The sequence below is a fragment of the Phasianus colchicus genome, chromosome 2 (genome assembly GCF_987193195.1).
Source record: "Phasianus colchicus chromosome 2, bPhaCol1.hap1.1, whole genome shotgun sequence".
Classification (NCBI taxonomy): Eukaryota; Metazoa; Chordata; class Aves; order Galliformes; family Phasianidae; genus Phasianus; species Phasianus colchicus.
In genome coordinates this window covers 30,266,689-30,287,435 of record NC_143437.1, presented here as the reverse complement: position 1 = coordinate 30,287,435, position 20,747 = coordinate 30,266,689, and the positions used below count along the sequence as shown (strand labels likewise).

The 20,747-nt window shown below is 52.4% G+C and overlaps 2 long non-coding RNA genes across 4 annotated transcripts; one reads left to right on the top strand and one right to left on the bottom strand.

The window, feature by feature from the left end:
- The first annotated feature begins 211 nt into the window (after positions 1-211).
- LOC116229360 (uncharacterized) lies at positions 212-13,032 on the top strand. 3 transcript variants are annotated; one of them, XR_016464113.1, is made up of 5 exons: positions 212-1,655; positions 1,743-1,871; positions 5,716-5,844; positions 10,752-12,211; positions 12,981-13,032. It is a non-coding gene; the product is annotated as an uncharacterized LOC116229360 (long non-coding RNA). The 3 variants fall into 3 exon arrangements; XR_016464114.1 differs by lacking the exons at positions 10,752-12,211; positions 12,981-13,032 and adding an exon at positions 8,077-9,717; XR_004167001.2 differs by lacking the exons at positions 10,752-12,211; positions 12,981-13,032 and adding an exon at positions 7,918-9,717.
- LOC149918924 (uncharacterized) lies at positions 5,860-11,685 on the bottom strand. Its single transcript, XR_016464115.1, has 3 exons — positions 11,567-11,685; positions 10,663-11,001; positions 5,860-7,122 (listed from the first exon to the last, which is right to left on the bottom strand). It is a non-coding gene; the product is annotated as an uncharacterized LOC149918924 (long non-coding RNA).
- Positions 13,033-20,747: the final 7,715 nt, after the last annotated feature.

The following is a 20,747-nucleotide window of genomic DNA, read 5'->3' as shown; positions in this document are numbered from 1 at the left end:
TGTAGCTTTGCATTCAAATGATGCCTGTGCAGCTGGTGGTCCACGTGCTGCTGGCGTGCTGCTTTGCTGCCATTGCCCTTTAAGAAGAGCAAGGCCATATTTCCATACCGGAAATATGGGACAAGTAACTAGGGCAGGCTGACTGAACTCAACACATGTCCTCTTCTCTGTGGATGGGCAAAGGCTATGAGAGGTTTCCCTGAGGTTCGAGGTCAGGAAAGGTGGTCTGGTAAGGCGAGGGGGCTCAAAGTAACTTCAAGGAGATGGTAGGGGTGCAGCAATTGTGTGCCAGAGTCAGTGACAACACAGACTAAAATGGCAATGCAAAGCAAGCAACCAGGACTTGAGGTTAATAATAGGCTGCTTGAGCCTTAACTGTGCAGAAGAAAGTCTGTCCTTAAAAGAGGCTCACTGGGACAGTGCTTAGCTTCAGTAAAACTTTCCACGAGAAAGAATAAATTATTGGCCTCATTACTGAGCATGGCCCACACAAAGCAATCGGCACTAGCTGTGCTGCCCTTGGGATACAAGGAGACAGGTCCTAGAGAAGTTGCCATCAGCGAATTCAGGGATTTCCTTTTGCTAACAAAGCACAAATCAGCTGAAGGAAGATTTGCTACATTCAAATATGACTTTGGAGAGTCAAAGATATGTAGAGGCCAGGAATAATGACAGAAGAAAGCCACTGCTGGCCTCTCTGAGGTTTTGGACACAAAGAGAAAAGACGTGGCTCTTCTTACAGGAAGGAATTGGATTAAAAGGTGAAAAACACCTTCAAATCTGGCAGGGCTGGCTGGATATCCTCCAAGCTGAGAAAATATGCATAACCATGCTCTTCAGTCCTACAGGGGGACAGACTTCTCTGGAATGAAAGAATGGTGAGGGCACCAAAGCCCCATTTGCATGTGCTCAGGAGAAAATTAGTGGGAACTCATTGCCATCTGTGACGGTAGCGCTGCCTTTTCCCCGAGTCACAGTCTGCATGGGCAAAGCAGGCAGAGGGGGGTAGAAACTTAGGGTTAGAACTTTAGGGGTAGCAGATCAGCAAGCAGGAGCTCAGTGGTGTAGCAAATTAAGGAGCAAAAATCAAAGGTGAAACACGAGGCAGGGAAGGGAAATGCTACTCCACACTGAGGACACATTGTGATATCCAACAGTACCCACAAGTGCCAGTGTGTGTGTGACTGTTGTGCCAGCTTGGGGCAATCTGTCTGGGGAAACACGGCCACTTCGACTTCTGAGTTAGGATGTACTCATGGCAAGTCACTTTGTGTGCAGAGGCTGCTGACATGTAGTGAGAGGATGAGGAGAAATGGTTATAAAGTGGAAGAGAGTAGATTTACACTAGATATTAGGAAGAAATTCTTTACTGTGAGGCCAGTGAGACACTGAAACAGGTTGCCCAGAGGTTGTAGACGCCCCCTCCCTGAAGATGTTCTCAAGGCCAGGCAGGATGGGGCTGTGAGCAGCCTGGTCTAGAGGGTGGTGTCCCTGCCGGTAGCAGGGGGTTGGAACTACATGATCATAAAGGTCCCTTCCAACCTGTGGGTTGGTGTGCCATTCTATGACTCTATGATATGATTCTGTGACATGGGACCACAGTGCTGGCAAGAGATCAGACTGTGAGGATGGGGATGTGAGCAGATGTTGCTGTGGTAAATAAAGGTTGTGCCACATGGCACGTTCATCATGAAAGGGTCCAAAGGAAAAGTCATGCCCTTGGCTCTTCCTCTCACTAACAGGGAGGAACTGTGAACTGTATGATGAGCAGGAAACCTACAGCAGCAACCACGAGAACCTGGAGCCTGCCTGGATGAGGGATGAGCTCACGGTTCCCATCCAGAGACCTCAAGAAGACAGTTTTTTTGGAGGTAAAGTAAGGGAAAGGAACAAAGAAAGACACACACTACCAGCCAACACCAGGCTTTGCAGTCTCCTGCTGAGCTTGCCACTTACCCCAATGCCTGAGCCGGGAAGACCAGCCCTGTGGGCCATCACCCGGCCCTGGGGGACCCAGGAGAGGAAGGGAGGAGATGGCTTAGCACTCAGCAGCGCTCCTCTGCTCAGGGCAGCAGGACTGAGAGGCAATCTGAGGCACAGCAGCTGCTGTGGAGACTGCCCTCTCCTTTGTGGGGAGAAACAAAGAGCCCGGGGAGGGAAGGAAGTGACTTCTCTGGAAGCGGCTGTGGCAGTGGGGTGAGCACCCACTGCTTTTCAGGACGATGACGCCCCTTCTCCCGTCTCCTCTTGCTTCCCATTCGCTGCTCACACCCCTTCTCCCTCCCTGCATAGTGACTGGGAGACAGGAAAAAAGAAAAAGAAAAAAAAAAATACAGAAAAAGGAGAGCAGGAGGAAGCGCGTGAGGAACGTGGGCTGGCAGGCAGACAAGGAGGGCAGCCGGGAGCTGCTGCCAGGGCGCTGGGGGCTGCGGGCACCTACGTGCGGCCTGCGGCGTGCGAGGGCCATGGGTGCCGGGCCACAGGCAGGCCTGCTCCTCCGCATGCCCCAGCCGGCAGCCCAGCAGCTGGCAGCAGCGCAGTGGTGGCAGGCTGCAGCTGGCCATGGGTGGCACGTGCCGCCCGGCACATCCCCAGGGCCGTGTGAGTTGATCGTGAGTTTCCCAGCGGGCTGGAAGGCTTTCCTGGCACCCCAACCCACCTGCTGGTTTTGGCTCAGGAGAGAGGAACTGTGACCGTCCCAAGGCCATGCGCCTCCTCCTCTGATGCCATGCTCAGGAGCACGCTGCTTGCCAGCCGTGCCAGCAACATGCAGGCTGTGCCCAGTGCCTGTGCCCTCAAGCTGTCCACGGGGCAGAGAGAGGTCCTTACAGTCCTGCCCACAGACACCTGCCCACATTCACCCCAAATGTACACTCCACGCTCGGGCACGCTTCCTTCTACATTCACAGCAAACCCAGAGAGAACGCAAGGGAATGTGCAAAGACGGTGGGAAGAAGAGGGAAGACAAAGGGAAGGCAAGGAAAAGAAAGGAAAAGAAGAAAGGAAAGAGCAGACACAGTGGAGCACTTTTTAAGATATGACTTGTTCCCATGCATCTCTGTGCATTATGTCATGGGCCAGCTAGGAGTTAACTAAACCTTTGTCTCCTCCTCATCTCCCAAAGATGAGGTTTCCAGCTGTTTCACAGCCGGAGGTGTGCTGAACACATGAGTCAGCAGCTTCGGTAACAGTTACACACACGTCGGTGACATGGCTGGGGTTGGAAAGTCCCAGCAGTGTCAGGCACTGGACAGCAGGCACGTAGCAGCTTGGCTGCTCCAAGCTGGCCCTGGCGTGACCGCAGCAGGGTTTCTCCATGCGGTGGGAAGCACGCACTGCTTTGAGGCACTTCCCACTGCCACGGCCCTCATGCTGATGGCTGCCAGCCATGTGTCACTGCTACCAGCACCTGCATTCACCATCTTTTGGCCCAGACAATGCCCCTGGGCAGCATCTAGCTGTCAGAGGGCAAAAGCATTAAGGAGTGTTAAACATATAAGCAGCCTGGCACACAATGACTGCTACATGAAAGCAGCTCCTGACATCTTCCTATCCATACCGTACCTTGCTGGCCTGGCCCTGGCCCAGGCCTTGGCTCTGCCCCTGCCCCTCACCCCTGCAGCATAACAAACCACAGACATGCGGCACATTTGTAGTGTAAACATTCAGTGTAGCAAAACAATAATTTCCTTTGTGAGAGGTGATATAGGTTTCTTGAAGCAGATGTGTAAGTAAATACCTATAAAACATGACTAAGCTGCATTGGAGATAGCTTGCACACACTTCGCTCACCCTGGCCTGCCTTCACCATGCTCAGTGAGGTAGGACAACCTGGGCAGCCTGACTCAAAAAGCTACCGTGAGTAGCTATGCAAAGTCCATGCTTCTGGGTGCAACCCAAGCCTAAAGAGCAAACCAGACATGGGGGCTCTTCAGTGCCATGCTTTTAATGGATGAATACACAAAGGTCTGTTTGTCTGGTAGTTTTTTGCTTACCGTCATTCATGGCAGAAATGTGGGGCTAATTGCAATGCTTGCACCAAGTGAAGGTCCTAGGAGGTTTGGTACTGCCTTTCTGCCTCTGAAAATCACTCAGATTTAACTCCACTAGGAGCATTACACCTGAAGGCACGTGAGAGAAGCCAGGTCTTGCTGACAATATAGAAAACGTGTTGAATGCCCTTTTACAGGCACAGACTTTTCAGGGCAAGGAACCCCTGCCTTCTTGCTGTCCTCAACAGGAAGCAAGCAGGTCACAGGGGAGAGGAGGAAGAAGATCAAGAAGCAGAAAGTGTGGATGAAGAGCTGAACGAGTGACTGGGTCAGACAGGGAAAGGGCATGTGGAAAGAGCTGAGTTCAGGGATGAACTGGAAGGACTGGAAAGGAAGACGTTGCTCAAACGGAACTGCAGGATAGTTTAAGCAGAGAACTACTTAGGAGAGGGGCTGCCTCCATGGCTGCCCAGCCTCCAGGTCTGGATCCCAAGTGAGCAACACATAAGTAGCCACATGAGTGTAGAGGGAGATGAATGGGTGGGAATTACCAGCATCCGGAAGGTGGAGGAGAAAGGCAGACATAGAAAGGAGCAGGAAATGCAGAAGCAGCCAGGTCTCTGCACTGACAAGAGGCAGGAGAATGAAGGAAATGATGAAGCAGAGCTGGCACACCAGAAACAGCCCGGCCCTGCTATGCATTGCCAGCACTGCTCTGGGGAGCTTAGCATCTGAGTGCTTCGTTAGGGAAACGCCGCTCTGGAATTAACCTGCTTGCTAGTGAGATCATTCTTTCTTCCCAGCTGGAAACCTGACCCTGTCTCCAAACTTATTTTCCAGACTAGAAGCTGACATTCATGGAAAACTTTGGGCCCATGGTCTAAATATTGAGACTTTGAGCTTGTCAATGCTGAGGTTCAGCACTGCAGGCTACACAGCTACCTCAGATGTCCCTCTGCCTCGTTGCAGTTCTGCTGGTGGCTCAGCTGAGGAACAGGAGCACACCCATGGTGAAGGGATGGCTCATCACGCTCCACACTCAGTGGCCAGCTCCCAGGCAGTCCATGGGCTGGCTAGTCTGAGGTTTGCAAGAAAAGCAAACCTGATGGTCTGCAGACAGAGGCCAAATCCTGGTTGCAAGGGGCCAGGGCACAAGAGGGCTCAAATGGCACATATGATATTAGGTCTCCTGTCTGCTGCTAAAGGGAACCAATCCTATTTGCACCTCCAGCAGCAGCAGCAGCAGGGGACATACTTTTTGAAATGTTTTCTGGCTTCAAGGTTCCCATGTATGAATGTGGATGTGTCAAACACTCTCAGGCATGGCTTTTGTCATGGAGTCATGCCTCTGCCTAACCATTATCTTGCTTCTGAGGCTTGGGGCAATTTCCACCTGGCCATACCTGAGATGTAGGCCATGGTGTCGGCAGGCACACTACACCCTCTTGGCACCACCTGCCTTCCACGCTGCTTTTCCAGAAGCATTCGGCCCATATCCAAGGCAAACAGTAGTAGTGATGCCATGTCACTGCAAGCATCTGCAGGAGAGCCAGCCGCAGGCAAGCAGCCTTTGTGGAGCTTGGGGGGAGGCTGGGCCAGCTCTCGGCCCTCAGCCCAACATTTGCCATGACACCCAGATAATATTTGTATGTGGCTGGCAGGTGCTTTGGCTGAGGTGGTTTTTAAAGTGTGTGGTGAAGGTGTCAATTATACCTTGTTCCAGGCACTGTGGAGCACTTGAGGAGCAGCCAAGCTAGCAGGCATCTCCCCTGCTTCTGGTCTGGATTGCACACAGGCTCCTGCAAAGCTGCAAAAAGCAGCAGAGGGAAGCAGCAAGATATCTCCCCAGCAGGTACGTGTCCTCATGGCAGGTTACGTTACTGTGGGCAGCTGCCAGCCTCCCTCTGCCCCATTCCCATTTTGTTGGGAAGGGACTGGTGCTGTCCCACAAGAGGAAGGCAGACAGCAGCATGCTGCCAGCACCCCAGCCTTGCTCTGCCAGCTGAAGCCAGGTTCCCTGCTTGGTTTGGAGAGCTTGGAGCATGCCAGTTAGGAAGCCAGAGAGAACCAAAACCAACATGCCAGGTGTCCGGATGGATGGGGGGCCCCATGGAGGCGAGACTCCCCACTCCTGCTGCACTGAACAACCATTATCCAGGCTGCCTACAAAGGCAGTGGGCAGACGTGATGGCAGGCACAGCCACAGCTCGGCACTTGTGGGAACCCAGCGGAAACCTTCCCGCTTCCCCCTGGACTCAGCTCAGCTGCGCTGGCAGATTTGCATTGGCAGCCCAGCAGCGGGGAAACTTGCCCATCCCTTGCCCGCACACTGCCAGCGTCCTGCCAGCGCCCGGAGCCTTTCACCCGTGTGAACTTTTGTCTCTCATGTGAAAGGGGACCATTTTCAAAAGGATCGTTTAAACGTTGGCATCTTAATTAGAAGCGGGCAAATGGCAAGGGAGCCGTACCTTTGGCTTGGAGCACACCTTGGCCAAGGCACTCTCCTCTCTGCTACAGGCTCCCCTCTCCACCACCAGGTGCCTGGAGAACTCAGCTCACCCACTTCCTCCATCTTCTGCTGGCAGCCCACGTAGCACTCTGCAGCCCCCTGTCATTCCCACGTTACACATGGCTCGATACGTGCTCCCTTCATCCCCGCTCCCAGCCTCCTGCTGCTCTCCCAGCCCCAGCTTCAGCCCCCTCCTTGTCACCCCTCACTCCTGACCCTTTTGTCACCTACAGCCATTCAGTCCGTATCCATTACTAAATGAAGCATCCTCTGTGAAGAGGCAGAAAAGCACCGGCTGTACAATGTGCCCAGAATGAAAAGGGAAGGCTGTTAACACCGCTTGGAAAGAGGCCTGCATTTGACAACAAACACAGCCAAGTTTCGAGCTCCTTGCTAATTAGCCCATTAGCTATATGAGTATAGAAGGCTTCTCACCATCCCGTGCCGCTCCACTCTTGCGCTGCAGCCCCGTCACCTCAGGAATCCCCTGTCCCGTCTCCATGGCGCGGTGCTACGTAGGCATCACACCAGCGGCTGCCTGGCCCCTCGCCTGCGCCTGGACGCCAGAGCCAGACGGGGATGGTTCCTCTCCATGGATTTTCTCTAACAGACAAAAGCTGCCTAAAAGAAAGAGTCAAATCCCAGGTGCTGACAGGATACTCAACCAGGAGACAAAGGCCATCCTGCAGCACCCCGCACACCCACGTGCTCACAGCATGCATTTCATGCATTTCCCCAGATTTCCCCTGAATGCCAGGAACACCCTGTGGAGAAGGTGCTGGGGACAACCCTGGGATTGGGGTCAACTCCCTGGAGTGCCTTCAGATGGGGAATGAGCAGGACCATTTCCATTCCTTCCAACACCACCACCTATTTGGCAGCTTTCTGGCAAACCCAGTTGGTCAACCTGGCAGAGTATTCATCCATCATCCATCCATCCATCCGTCCATCCATTATCCATCATCCATTATCCATCATCCATCCATCCAGAGAATGGGTTAAACAGCCTCTGCCCCACCCAGCAAGGCCAATCTGGGCTTCCAGGCATAGAAGGGAGAGGCTTACAGCTGGGGCTCATTACAGGGCAGCTATAAAGAGGGTGGAGGAGCTTCCTCCCACACTGATCAGAGGAGCCTTGCAACTGTGTGCCCCAGAGCCAAGGGATGAGGTCCAGGGCTTGTTTACTACCTCCTGTGAGACTGGGGAGCGGTTCTATTTGTGCCAAGGCGAAAGCCAGCTAGCCATACAATAAGGAATATACATAAACAATATGTTTATGTTTATGTTTGTGTTCCCCAAAGAGAGGGACTACTTGGTGACAACCTGCACTCTTTTAGTTGACTTCTTCAGATCAAGAAGGCCTGATCTGACAGGTTTGCCTTGGAGTTTTTATTCATCTAATGTTTCCCCCACCAGGAAACAAGATGGAATATGGTTTCCTAACCCTTTCCTAAGGATGCTCATAGTGCCAGTTGATGATCTGCAGGGACAGATGCACCTCTGCTGCCTGAAAATAGAGGACTGCAGCAGCAAAGGGGCAAACCCACTCCTGCCACGCATGTTGTTGACTTGCAGAAATCAAGAGAAAGGAAGAGACAGCCAGTGATGCACATGGATATAAATGAGCGGCCACAGTATGCTGAGAGATTGACAGCCAAATCTTTAGGCGCTGAGCTCTCTTCGCACAGACAGGCTGTTCAAAAGTCTTGGAGGTCTTGGAGGAAATTCGTTAAATCCTAAGGGATAAACTAATGGCACAAGAAACGAAGGAGAAACCATTTTGTTCTGAGGATGGCATCTTGCCCGGTCATCGACAGATGAGTGGAAACCCACACACCAAGGGATGCCGGAAGCATGGCTTTTTCCCTTGGAACGATGAGGAGCTCCAAATGCAAAATGTATGAGTCATTCTCTCAAACACCACGGTCAAGAATGGAGGAGAGCAGGTCATGGTACTCCTCCAAGCTCAGCCCCCAGAACAAGCTTGCCAGATACCAAAATGAGATGTTATGATATATTTGGCTGGTGTAGCTGGTCTCCCCACTTCACACCCTCAAGCAGCAAAGCAGTGCTGGCTGGTAGAAATCAACAGTATAGACACAATCCCTTTCGGTTTCCAGTGAAAGCTGGGAATTTCTGGAGCTGTTTGTAGGTCCCAAGGATTTCTGGGTGAGCAGATGTACCTCTCCATCCCAGTAGGAATGAACAAGCTGCTAGGGCTGAGCTGGACAGCCAGAGAAGGTACTTTCCAAGGTCTGTGTTGCATTCTCCAACATGACCCTTTTCTTCTCCACCCAGAGCACAGGGGATTTTGTAGTCTCTTTGGGATGGCCTTGTCAAATACTCTTGACCTGCTACATGAAGCCCTGGAGGAAGGTATTCCCCTTGGTTTGATCCCCCACCATTACGGTGAGATAAGTGTGGAACAATCCTTTATTAAAGGGCCATGAGATCACTGAGGTCACTGGTCTGTAAAATCACTGAGAAGCAGAAAATGGATCATTGGCCTCTGAAAATCCTATAAAACTGTGGGGAATATCTCCATTCCAGCCCTCGTCTGCTCTTGACAGTTTTTTACACCACAGAGACCTCTCTTGCTTCGATGCTGTAATCCAGGCAACAGCCATCCCTTTCCTTGCCAGTGCCTCCCTTGATGCATACTGCGAATTGGCTTTTCTGTGTCATCGAGGCTTAGGGCCTAGTTTTTCAATCCACCCTCTGTGAACGTGCTTATCCTCCACGCAGAGACAGGCGTTGGCTTGAGCCACTCTTTGAGATGCTTTTGGGTTTGAAGGGGGCGGTTTGTGTGCTTCACATTGGGCTGAACTGCAAAGGCACAAGGAGATTTCTTGTGCAAGATGTGCAGCTGCAGGCTATGGCACCATGTATGTGTGAAAAGGAAGATAACTCAGATCTACCTTTAGCAGAGTCCTTACAAAGGCTGGCACAGCTCTGAAGGGCTGCTGTGGATTAGCTTTCCTTGTCACCTTTATTTTGTTCTCCTTCTAAAGGACTGCTGCAAGGCCTAATGAAGAGTCTTCCATCTCTTGCCTTTACAAAAGCTCATTCAGGGACTGATGTTTGCTCCACGCTTGCATTTTACCCTGGTTTAGTGGTTTAACTTCAGCCACAATAAAAGGTAGTCTTCATCCATCACTTCTCTAAATACTCCCTTGATATCCAGCCAGAAAAGGATGAGAAATCCATACAGGAAGACTTCTCACCTGCTTATTGCAGACAAGAATGATGCAATGAGCCTTTCTGGTTGCCCCCATTTTTGCAGGGTTAGGAGCCTTTGACCACCCTGAGTTTGGAAATTTCTAGAGAAGGTACTTGGTATTAAGGTAATGGCAGCTCCTATGAGCTTAAAGAGGTGAAAGACTGACTGTCTAACCTTATGTCTCCTGGAGATGGAGAACAACCAATCCTGTTCCATTTTTAGGCACATTACATATCTGAACGTTGTTACAATTTCCCTTTCCTTTTCTTCTTTGCAGACTAAACAAATATAGTTCTTTCAACCTTTACTCATAGGTCATGGTTTCTAGGCTGCTTACACAGAGTCTAAGAAGTTTACACCTCTCTCAAATTGCATTGCCAAAAACTGGAGACAACCAGAAATCACAAGCCTTTCCCAATGCTGCATGAAATCAAATGGTTGCAGCATATGTGGTACATGTAGCCCTTTTGTTTACATGCCCCAGTAGAGGCATTTGTTTTCACATCTGCATGCTGCCAAGTCAGTAATGACACCCACCACCGCAATGACACCCATGCCCTTTTCTGAAGGCCTTGTTGCCCCCTGGATATGCACACTGTGGATTATCCTTCTAAATGCTGGGGTTTGCTTTTGCTCTCACTGAATTGCATCCTGTTTATATCCATTCCATCAGTGTCACAATCTCCTTGAATTCCCATCCTGATCTCCAAAAGGCCTGCAGCTGCCACTTGGCCAATCATTGGCAACAAATGTAATACACCTCTTCCAACTCAGCACCCAGGCAGGCCAGACAAGCAGCTCACCATATGAGTGCCAGGACATGACAGCCTCATCCCCTACAGCCCCAAAGCCCTGTTGTTTGAGGCAGTCAGGCTGCTGACAATCTACACCGGCCATTACTTCTCACCTTGCTGTCTTGGTCAGTCCTACAAAGAGCTTACCTCCTCCAGAGACCAGCAGGTCCACGGTCAACTAGCTGCATTTCCACTCCTTTGAGGCCAGGTACTATCTATCTGTCTTTTCTTCCTAGGCATCTGGAACCTCATGCCTTCTTCCTTAGGTGATTACAATCATGCTGGAGATGGTTTCAACCAGGATTTCGGCAGGGCCAGCTGACAGAGAAGGGAGAGCCTCACACAAGGTCAGCAGCGAGAGGATGAGGGGGGCCACGTTTCTGCACTGGCCTCTGCTCCCCTAAGGGAGCACACAGATGCCGATCCAGCATCTCCCACAACACAGAGGGTACGTGAGCCTTCAGACAGCATCCCACAGCATCTGGCCTGTTTACATAGCAGGGAGTTTTTGTTAACATCAGGAGTTTGGCCAACGAGGGGAAATTTTACAATTGCTCCACTGAGCTCTGTTGATTCAAAAGGAAGAGTTAGCTTCAAAGCAGAGCAGCCTCCACGTAGCTAGGCTCACGTAGCCCAGCCAGCTGCACAATGAAGCATTTGAGTGGAGGGTCTGCAGGCTGCTGGATGGATGCACAGCTTTCACACAGGGCATGGAGCACTCTCGCTAGGCAGCTGGCAGCCAGGGAACTGGGGAGCATCCTGGGAACAGGGCAGGCAGTGGGGGAACAAAGGCTGGGGCATGAGGCAGGGCTGGGGTGCTCGGTGACACCCCCTCCACCAGGCAGGAGCTGGCAGCCACCCTGGGCACCCGGAAAGGGGCAGGGGACCAGCAGGCCACTGAGTTCCCAGGCCCCTGGGGGACGCACAAAGTGCAGTGCTGCGCATCAGTGAAGGGGGCTGCCTTGGTCTCCCCTCCCAGGGCTGTTTTCTGTTTCTTTTCCCAGACAGGAGAGGCCCAACTCCTCGGTGAACCCTTTTGCCTTGTCCTTACCTCTAGCCATGAATGAATTTATTCTTTGCTCTGCTTTTTGGTCCAGCAGTTTTCCCAGCCGAGCAGTGAGAGGGGGAGGCGTGACACTCTTCGCTCGCTTGCATCTCCCCTGCCTGCCACAGAGCCAGGCAGCCCTGCACACCATTAATTACAGGGGACGGAAATGCCCGTGCCCGATATCCGGTGTGGCTGAGTGATGACAGCCCGCTAATCATTTCCAGGATTTGTGATTGGAGTTAAAGGGCTCGGTGCTCCCTCAGCAAGTGTGGGCAGACAGCTGGGGGAAGGGAGCAGCCCCTGCTTGGGAAGGGCAGAGATGAAATTGCATTGAGTATCGCTGTGTCTCTGGGGTGATTCATGCACCAGCCAGATGAGAGGAGATTTATAAACCTATGGGACCAGTACCCATGTCCCAAAGGAGAAGTCCCAACAGCAAGCAATTACAGCTTTGCCAGATACAGACCCTCCTCCTCACGTACCCAATCACCTCCATCATGACATCATCCCTCACCGCCTCATAGTGCTCCTGTGTGATGGCAGGTCCTGCCTGGGAGAAGCTTCCTATACAACTCCTCCTCACTGCATTACCCAGACACAGGAGCTCTGCTTGCAGGAACAACACTTGGTTAGAAATGGTTCCACCAGGTTTGTCCGGAGGTGCAAGACACTGAAGGCAGCAAAGCCATTCATTGTTTCTCTTGTCTGACAAGAGACTGACAAGAGAAACAAAACTGTGCTGGTTGACTTGGCTCATTAGTCTGGAGCCTCTTGGCCAAGAGCAGCTTTAGGAAGACCCCCGACCTGCTGCCATTTCTATGTGCAGATCACAGCTGCTGCCTCCATGGCTCCGTTGGAGCTTCTCATGTCTTTGCCTGAATCAGTCAGCTTGAATCACTAACGTCCCACCATGCCCACTGACCATGTCTCTCAGTTCCACATCCATGTGGTTGTTGAACACTTCCAGGAATGATGGCCCCACCATGGTGGAGCTACACATCGAGGCTATGAGGCAGGAAAGGAGCCCATAAGTGCCTGCCATGGTCTTCCCGTGCATCTCCACCCTGCCCCCAGCTAAGATCTTCTGAATGGAGGCTTGGGGCAAAGTGCTGTGGAAAAGGGCTGGAGAGGGTTGTGAAAAGGGGAGCCAGCAAGAGGGTGGGATGCCTGGAGGGCTGCAAAGAGGCTTTTGAAGAGTTGTGTGAAAGAATAGATTGGGCCATTCAATGGAAGTTAATGAGCTGTCAGTGGGACATGAACAGGACAGACTGGGAGCCTTGGGAGCCTCCTAGGGCTTGACAGCCAACTTCTGCAAGAGGGTCATCATTGTAAGCAATCCCTCGTGTCAATGCTACACAAGGAGCTTTGGTGCCAAACCCATATATTTTGGAATAATCCTCATTTCTTGATTTTCCAGATAAGATTTTTATGAAGATTACTTGTTCCCGATTTAAAACCATGCAGATGTGACTTGTTTTCAACTCTCAGGTGGCTATATTCTTCTGACTGACACGAGCAGGGGTGGGACATGGATAGATGTGGCAGCGTGGGACATGATTAGTGGGCATGGTAGTGACGGGTTGATGTTTGGACTATATGATCTTAGTGGTCTTTCCAAACAATAATTAAACGGTTCTTTGATATCCTTCAGAGGTCACTAGCACAGGAAACTCTTCCTTATTCCTTCTTTAGCTGCCAGATGCAGAGTCTGACAGTCTTTTTCAGCCCCCCAGCTGCCCAGCAGGGCCAGGAGGATGTTTGCAGAGAGCCTGGAATGAAATCCTCATCTGTGAGGTCTTCTCTCCCTCCTCACAGTCTCAAAGTGGAGCCCAGTGCCCAGCTAGGAGCTACTACAAGCAGTCACTATTTGATGTGAAATCTCCACCCTAGGCCCAGGGCTCGAGATAGATACAATTAACAGATTTGATGAAATAGCTCAGATAAAAGAAGATGCCTGTTGAATGCTGTACCAAGCCCTGCCCAGGGCTCTTCACATTTTGAAGAGCAAACATGCAATCGGGAGTGGGAATTAATTACCAGGGCCGGTTTATCACGGCCCTCCCTCCCTGCCTCTCACGGAGGCTCACACCCCATCTCAGTGCCAGGCTGCACGTACGGCGGCAGTGCTCTGACTAAGCCTCGCCCAGGGCTCACAGGCAGCACAGTCCCATCCTTATGGCCCAGCACCTCCTGCTTCCAGGCAGGAGGGTCCAGTCACACTCACGCATCTTCCTACGATGCAGGAACTGCTCCCAGATAGTGCCAGTTCCCTCCAGGTGACTCCTGGGGATGCAGCTTGCTGACTAACTGGGGAATGGCCAGGGGACCAAGAAAAGCTTAGGGATGTCCAGGTGCTGATTTGCTTCCAGGAGCAGGACGGTAGCTACTGAGCATGCAGACAGTGCGGGCAGTGTGCTGGAGGACCCAGGCCCAGACTTAGAGCAGAGCTGTGACACAGGTACCAAAATAGGACTGTGCACCTGCAGCTGTGGGTGGCGAGGGGTGGGGGACCCCAGCCCAGCCTTCTCAGCGTGCCTCCTGCACAGCGTGGGTGGGCAGCATATGGCCCTGTCTCCTGGGCCCTCCCCTGGCTCCTGATGGGCTGCATCTCCCATCACCCCACAGTGGCCTCTTCCGCCATTGGTCCCCAAGAGCTGAGTCCATCAGTGGTGTTCAGATCAGCCCGTCCCAAGTTGTTGGAGCAGTTTTGCGTCTGCATGTCTGAGCCATTCAAGTCCCTGCCACCACTGTGTATGAGTGCTGCTTATGTCTTTCTTTTGTGCTGGATCCTGGTTCGAATACATGGCACCTTGATCCAGAAATGGCCATGACAGGGCTGCAGCTTGCAGAAAATGGTTTGGGTCGTAAGGAGAACTTGGAGAGTTTTTAGATTTTGGGAGACAAGAGAGCGGATGGAAAATATGCCAAGGAAGAAAGAAATCTTCTAGCAAGCTGAGGGAGTGGGGTTTGTGGGAGGACACTGCTTTGCAGGGAGCGTACTGTGAGGGATGGCAAAGCACAAAGTCTGCACATACACAGCGATCCCTGTGTGCAACGTGCTGTTGGAGCAGTGGCAGGGAAGAGATTCCAACATGACTCAGATGCGCGCTTACTGAGAGGAAGGAAAAGGTCCAGAGGACAAACAGCAGGCAGTCAGGTGGAAAGCCTCCTCCCCAAAGCACCGATCCAGCCCTCACGTACTGCAGGTTCCTGGAAGCAGGACCGCTGCAGCAGGAGGAAGGCATCCACTCCACCTGTCCAGCTCACACTGGCAGGAATGAGGGAGCTCCTCAATATGTAGTCTCGTAAACTACAGCAACAGCCCAGCATGGAGGTGAGCTGGTGAGCTGCCAGCTGCAAAAGTCACCCTTCTCCCCACACCATTTAAGAGTTCATGGTACATTACTTGACTCCTCAAGTGCACGGCAGAGTGCTGGTGAAGAGGATGGGCTCTCACAGGATGTTTGTTCTAGAGAGCATATGTTCTGTCCTGAAATGGCACAGCATGCTGTGAAGAGCTCTCTCTACCACTTGCTGAAGGATATACTCAACCTGGCGCTAAATCTGGCTGGCCCCAGTGCCAAGGGCAACGAAGTTCTGATCCCACAGGCTTCCATATGAGTGGCTTACTCCCAGAATGGGGCCTGGGCCATGTCTTTGTGGTGGCTCAACTGTTGGCACCAGTAGCTCCTAGGTGCCTGTATACTAGGAGTAGACACCCACCTAGCTGCTGTCCTCTCCCAGAGAAGAGTCTCACACACACACACAGCCTTTGGGCTCTGCAACTGGCACCTTGCACAGCCCCTGGCCCCTCCATGCTGCTTTGTTGCCTTCCCTTGTCTTGGATCAGAGGCAGCACAGCTGTGCTGCAAGGGACCTCCCCTACGAAGACAGGCTGAGGGAGCTGGGCTTGTTCAGCCTGGAGAAAAGAAGGCTGTGGGGTGACCTAATTGCCTTTTAGTACCTAAAGGGAGCCTATAAACAAGAGGGAATCAACTCTTTGAAAGGGTAGATAACAGCAGGACAAGGGGAAATGGTTTTAAGGTGAAGGAGGGAAGATTTATGTTGGATGTCAGGGGAAGTTCTTTACTATGAGAGTGGTGAGGTGTTGGAACAGGCTGCCCAGAGAGGCTGTGGATGCCCCGTCTCTGAAGGTGTTCAAGACCAGATTGGATGGGGCCCTGGGCAACCTGGTCTAGTATTAAATGGGGAGGTTGGTGGCCCTACCTGTGGCAGGGAGGTTGGTGATTTATGATCCTTGAAGTCCCTTCCAACCCGAGCCATTCTGTGATTCTGTGACCCACTTCTCTCTCTGGGGACAAGGACTCTCAATGGCAGAATTCCTCATAATGTAGCTCACAAGCCCTGGTGCCAAGTGTGCTGCCAGCCTCTATTCTTGATGCATGGCACTGTCCTTTTTGGATCCCTGGCATCTTTTTAGAATCATAGAAAAGTAGAGTCATTACAGTTGTAAGAGACCTCTAAGCTCATTTACTGTAACCACCAATCCATCCCACCATGCCCACTCACCATGTCCCTCAGTGCTACATCTACACAGTTCTTGAACACCTCCAGGGATGGTGACCCCACCACTTTCTTGGGTAACCTGTTCCACTACCTCACCACTCTTTCTGAGAAGAATTCTTTCCTAACATTCAACCTGAACTTCCTCTGTCCATGTAAGAGCAGACAATGCCAAGTGCTGGGTATTCAGAGAAGTTCTTATCCCAGCCAAAAGAAGGTTCCCTTGGCCATCCCAATCTCTCCAGCTGATACCAATACATGCAGTGTAGATGTGTTCTGGCCCCAAACCATTCACAGGATAAGCAAAGGGCTCTTCTCCAGTATTTGCTGAGTGGTTTTACCTTCCTTGCTTACTGTTAGAATCATAGCACCATAGAGTGGCTTGGGGGACCTCCAAGATCATCTAGTTCCAACCCCCAAAAATGGGCAGGGTGGCCACCCACTAAATGGCAATGTTCCATTGGAAATGTGAAGAAAGAAGTGCTTCCTCTGTGAGCAAACCCACCCTGGGGACACCAACCAGATGGGAAGGGAGAGACACCGGGGCCTCCCAGCTGTCACACTGTCACCAGCTCTCACTGCCATGGGTGTAGCTCCGCCTCCCCCAGCTCCATCCTTCTGCCATGCACTGCTCCCACTGGGGAAGAAGCAGCACAAGGGATCTCCAAAGGCCCCATCCTTTCCCCTGCTCCCCCATATCCCCTCCAATTCTCCCTGCTCCCTCCCTTCCTGCCCCTGCTGTGTCAGCCTGGCCCTGCTTGCTCCCTGATTAAGTCATTTCCTGACATTCAGCACCGTGCAGGATGACCAGGAGCAGATGTACACAAGCAGAGAAGAGTGGGAGCCCTAACACTGTGTCCAATGGCATGCTGACAGCCTGTTGGGTGAGGGAAGGGGGAAAAAATACAGAAGGAGGAAAAAAAAAAAAACCCACAAACAGCTCAATACTTTCCATGTGCCACCACTAAGGAGGAAATCGCCTCCATTTGCTACGTGCAAAGTTTGGTGTCTGCACAGAGGGCCGGGAAGAGAAGGGAGCCTGTTTCCCAGGTGGGGAGGAGGGGCTGCTGGCAGCGGCAGCGTGCGGAGGGAAGGCCCTCACACACCCATACGGGACGAGACGGGACAGGGTGGTGGGAGGGGGCCACAGGGAGCTGCAGGTGGCAGGGGAAATGGCGACAGCGGGAGGCTGTCTTGGCACAGTGCCAGGCTGGATACTGCCTGGGCTTCCTGCTGCCAGGCTGCCAAGGAGAGGGGCGAGAGCAGGCATCTGTGCCCCAGGGACAGATGGGCCTTGGGCTCCTCATCCACACTGCTCTTCCTTTCTGAGACTGGGAGCCAGCTGTGCCCCCTTGTTCTATAGGGGCACCACGGCTCTCCTGCCCCTCCAAAGAGGGAGCCTCTGGTAGCATGCAGCACCCTTCTACCCATCCCAGCCCCCGCTCCACCCACATGCCAGCCTCATCACGCACGTCAGCCTGGATGGTGGGGACAACCCCGTGCCAGGAGGTGCCACCAAGTTTCTCCTTTACTCAGGCGGGTCCCTGATTAGAGCAGCTCTGCCAGAACCACCCCCGGCCTCTGCAACACGGGGAAAGTCCATGGACTGTGCACCAAGTTGAGTCGGTGGCAAGAAGCACACTTGGGGACAAGGGGTCTTTCTTGCATGGGCACCTCTGAGCAACGAGGAGGTGGTGGGAAAATGCCTTTGCCTGCAGTGCACTCGTAGGTTGTAAGGTTATAAACATCAAGTCCTCCTGGTCGTGCTCCAGGCTGGCTAAACACCAGCTCAGGCTCCTCCCAAGTGCTTTTCCCATCATATCCATGTGCTCCCACCTGCTCAGGAAGCTCCGGCCCATCCAGTCCCTCGCTAGGAAACCGCTGCTCTGTCCTGGCCTAACTGTGTCCCCAGGGCCCTGCCTCATCTCATATGCACAGGTGTCCTGCAGGTGGGTGCCCTCAGAGCCCACAGACACACACCCACGCCAGATAGAGCAAAGTGGGGCTCTGGGCTGCTGCTGGGAAAAATGCAGGATGAGTATGGCCAGGCAGCAGGAAACCATAGCAGCCCCTTGAAGAGATACCACTTGGGAAAGCCCTCAGTGGGGGGAGAACATTGTGAAGGCTGTGGGGCCATGAACAAATCCATTGATCATAAATTGCAGAGAAGCAAGGTGGTGTGCAGTACATCCCATACTGCTTGGGCTGGTCCAAAAGCCAGAACATCTGGTCCTACCAATCCTTGCAAAGCCCCATGCAGAGATGTCACCCCATTGCAGATTTTTTGGGATGCGCTGGGATTGAGGCCATTTGATAAAGTTCTCTGTGATATAGAGAGGAAAGCTGTGGACTGACAGTGCCATATCCCCAGAAGCCCAGTAGAGAGAAGGATGAGATTCAAGCTCATAAATGGCTCCTGATACACCTCTTCTGGGCTCTATGGGACACTTCAGGAACCAGGAACCTTGACACCCATTCCTGATCTTTTGCAAACGGAGCAGGTGGGGAGCAAAACTTACCTCCAAACACCTCCTGATGCTGGGATATCTCACTGTTTCCTTGCAAGGTGCCATGGTGTGAGCCTACTGGAGATGGTCCCATTCATTTGTATGCAGGGAAGGTGTCCTCCCTCACCACATGGAGAGAGCAGAAGCAGCCCTAGAAGCAGCCAACTTGAGTGGGAATCACCCAGAGGAGCTAGTAGCCCTGTGCCAAGTAGAAGGGCTTCCAGCAGGGACCCCCATTCATCTTCAGGAAGGTGTGGGAGGGTGACATCTTCTGTTTGCTGTTAATGGAGGTGTGGTGGGGACAACAGCACACCACATGCCTGGGGGATCAACAGCTCTGCAAGCAGACATCCTCTTCTATACGGCATCTCTCACTCTGCTGGTTTATTAATTTATTTTTCATTTTCCCTCCCTCCTCCTTGTCCTCCTCCTCCTCTCCCCTCACCCATGGACAAGGCTCTCAGAGCTCGAAGAGAGGCGAAAACCAGCACAGCTGCAAAGGCAATCAGCCGCGAGCTGGCAGGCAAGCACACACAGCTGGGAGAGAGAGCATGCTCTCACACACACAAAGCAGCACCAAATGGAGCACGTGGATGGCAGCCAGCAGAGCCTGGTGACTCACACACGCCGGTCTCCCTCAGCTTACGGCCGGGAAACATCAGCAGATGACTGGGGAGGCTCTGCATTGAGCACATACTGGCCACAACAACCAAGGATGGGCAGTGGCTCCCATCTTCAGAGGCTGCTTGACACATCTTGGTGGCACCACGTTAACTTCTGTGAGTCTACCCCTGCTCTTGGGGTGTCCTCTGCCCTCCCCAGAGCACCTCAAAACTACAGTAGGTCATGCACTGTCTGCCTGACTCTCCTTGCCACTGAACTTCTAACATCCAGAGCATGGTAATACTGAAGAGAGACGTGCAGGGGACTCTGTGCTGATGTCCATACTCATCTCTCATTGCATGGTGCTGCACCACGGAGTTCTAGCCAGGGACTTGAGGCTCCTTCCATCCTCTTTAGCTTTAGCCTCCACCCCAGTATACAAAAGCCACCCACCATTTAGTCCTCCTCTTCTAGCACATCTGCATTTCCCACTACATCACTCCATGCCACCTGGCTCCCTGCTCTCCTCCCTCTTCTCCCAATCATGAGGACCATGTGTGCATCCCAAGCTCCATGAGTTCCACTCAGTTTTCCTTCCCAGTCCAAGTGCTGGTTTCAGCTGGTTTCCACTTGGCCATACTTTACCGTCTTTAACAGAGCTTTGTCTCGCTTGTTGGCTGCCTAGTGCTAACTATCTCCACAAATATAGATGTAAAATATATAATTTCAGCCAAAGTGATTCATCCATTTCCAAGAACATTGTCGGGGACAAACAATTTGGTTTCTCTTGCTTTTGTTACAGGGAAATCTGATGACCTTTCTTTTGAAGAGATCCCAACGTGGCATGTTTCTGGCACGCAGACCTGAAGTTTGGCAAAAGGAGGAGCAGGGAAGGCCTTTGGTTGAGTCCAGACTCACCCTTTGCTGCTGCCGAATCGGCCAAGCCTTTGAAATAATCCCTTTCACATGTACTGCCCTGAGAACACTCCCCAGCTCAATGCTCTGACATTTCCCCACTCGGGTGCTAAGCAGTACTGCCAGGGCAGAGATGTGGATCTCTGTGCCCCAGTCCAACCTTTCCTAGCACCCACGTGCTCCCTTGTCCCAGCCTGGGTAGCTGAACGTCATCAGCACAGAGTGAGGACAAGACCAGGAGGTTCTGGGCAACATCGCAGGCAGAGGTGACAGCCAAAAGGTGCACAGGAGCATCAGGGCTTACACCTGGGGACATCAGGATGAGATCACATCTGCAAATACAGATCTGCAGATCTGACATGAGGCATGAGAAGAAATCTGCATATCACAGATATATTACTTGGAGAGCTTGTCTTAGCAGGAGGTGAGTGAGTCCTGCATGGAGCAGACAGTGCCCTGCCCCCAGATACATGGAAGGGGAGACCCTGTTGCTTTTCCCTGGGAAATGCATCTCCTCTTACCCAACCCATGCAAACCCAAGAGTTAGCATCCAGGCTGTGTCAGTGCCACGGGGGGGCTTGCCCATCTTCCAGACGGGTGCCAGCAGATGACTCATCTGCTGTGGGAACGAGGGA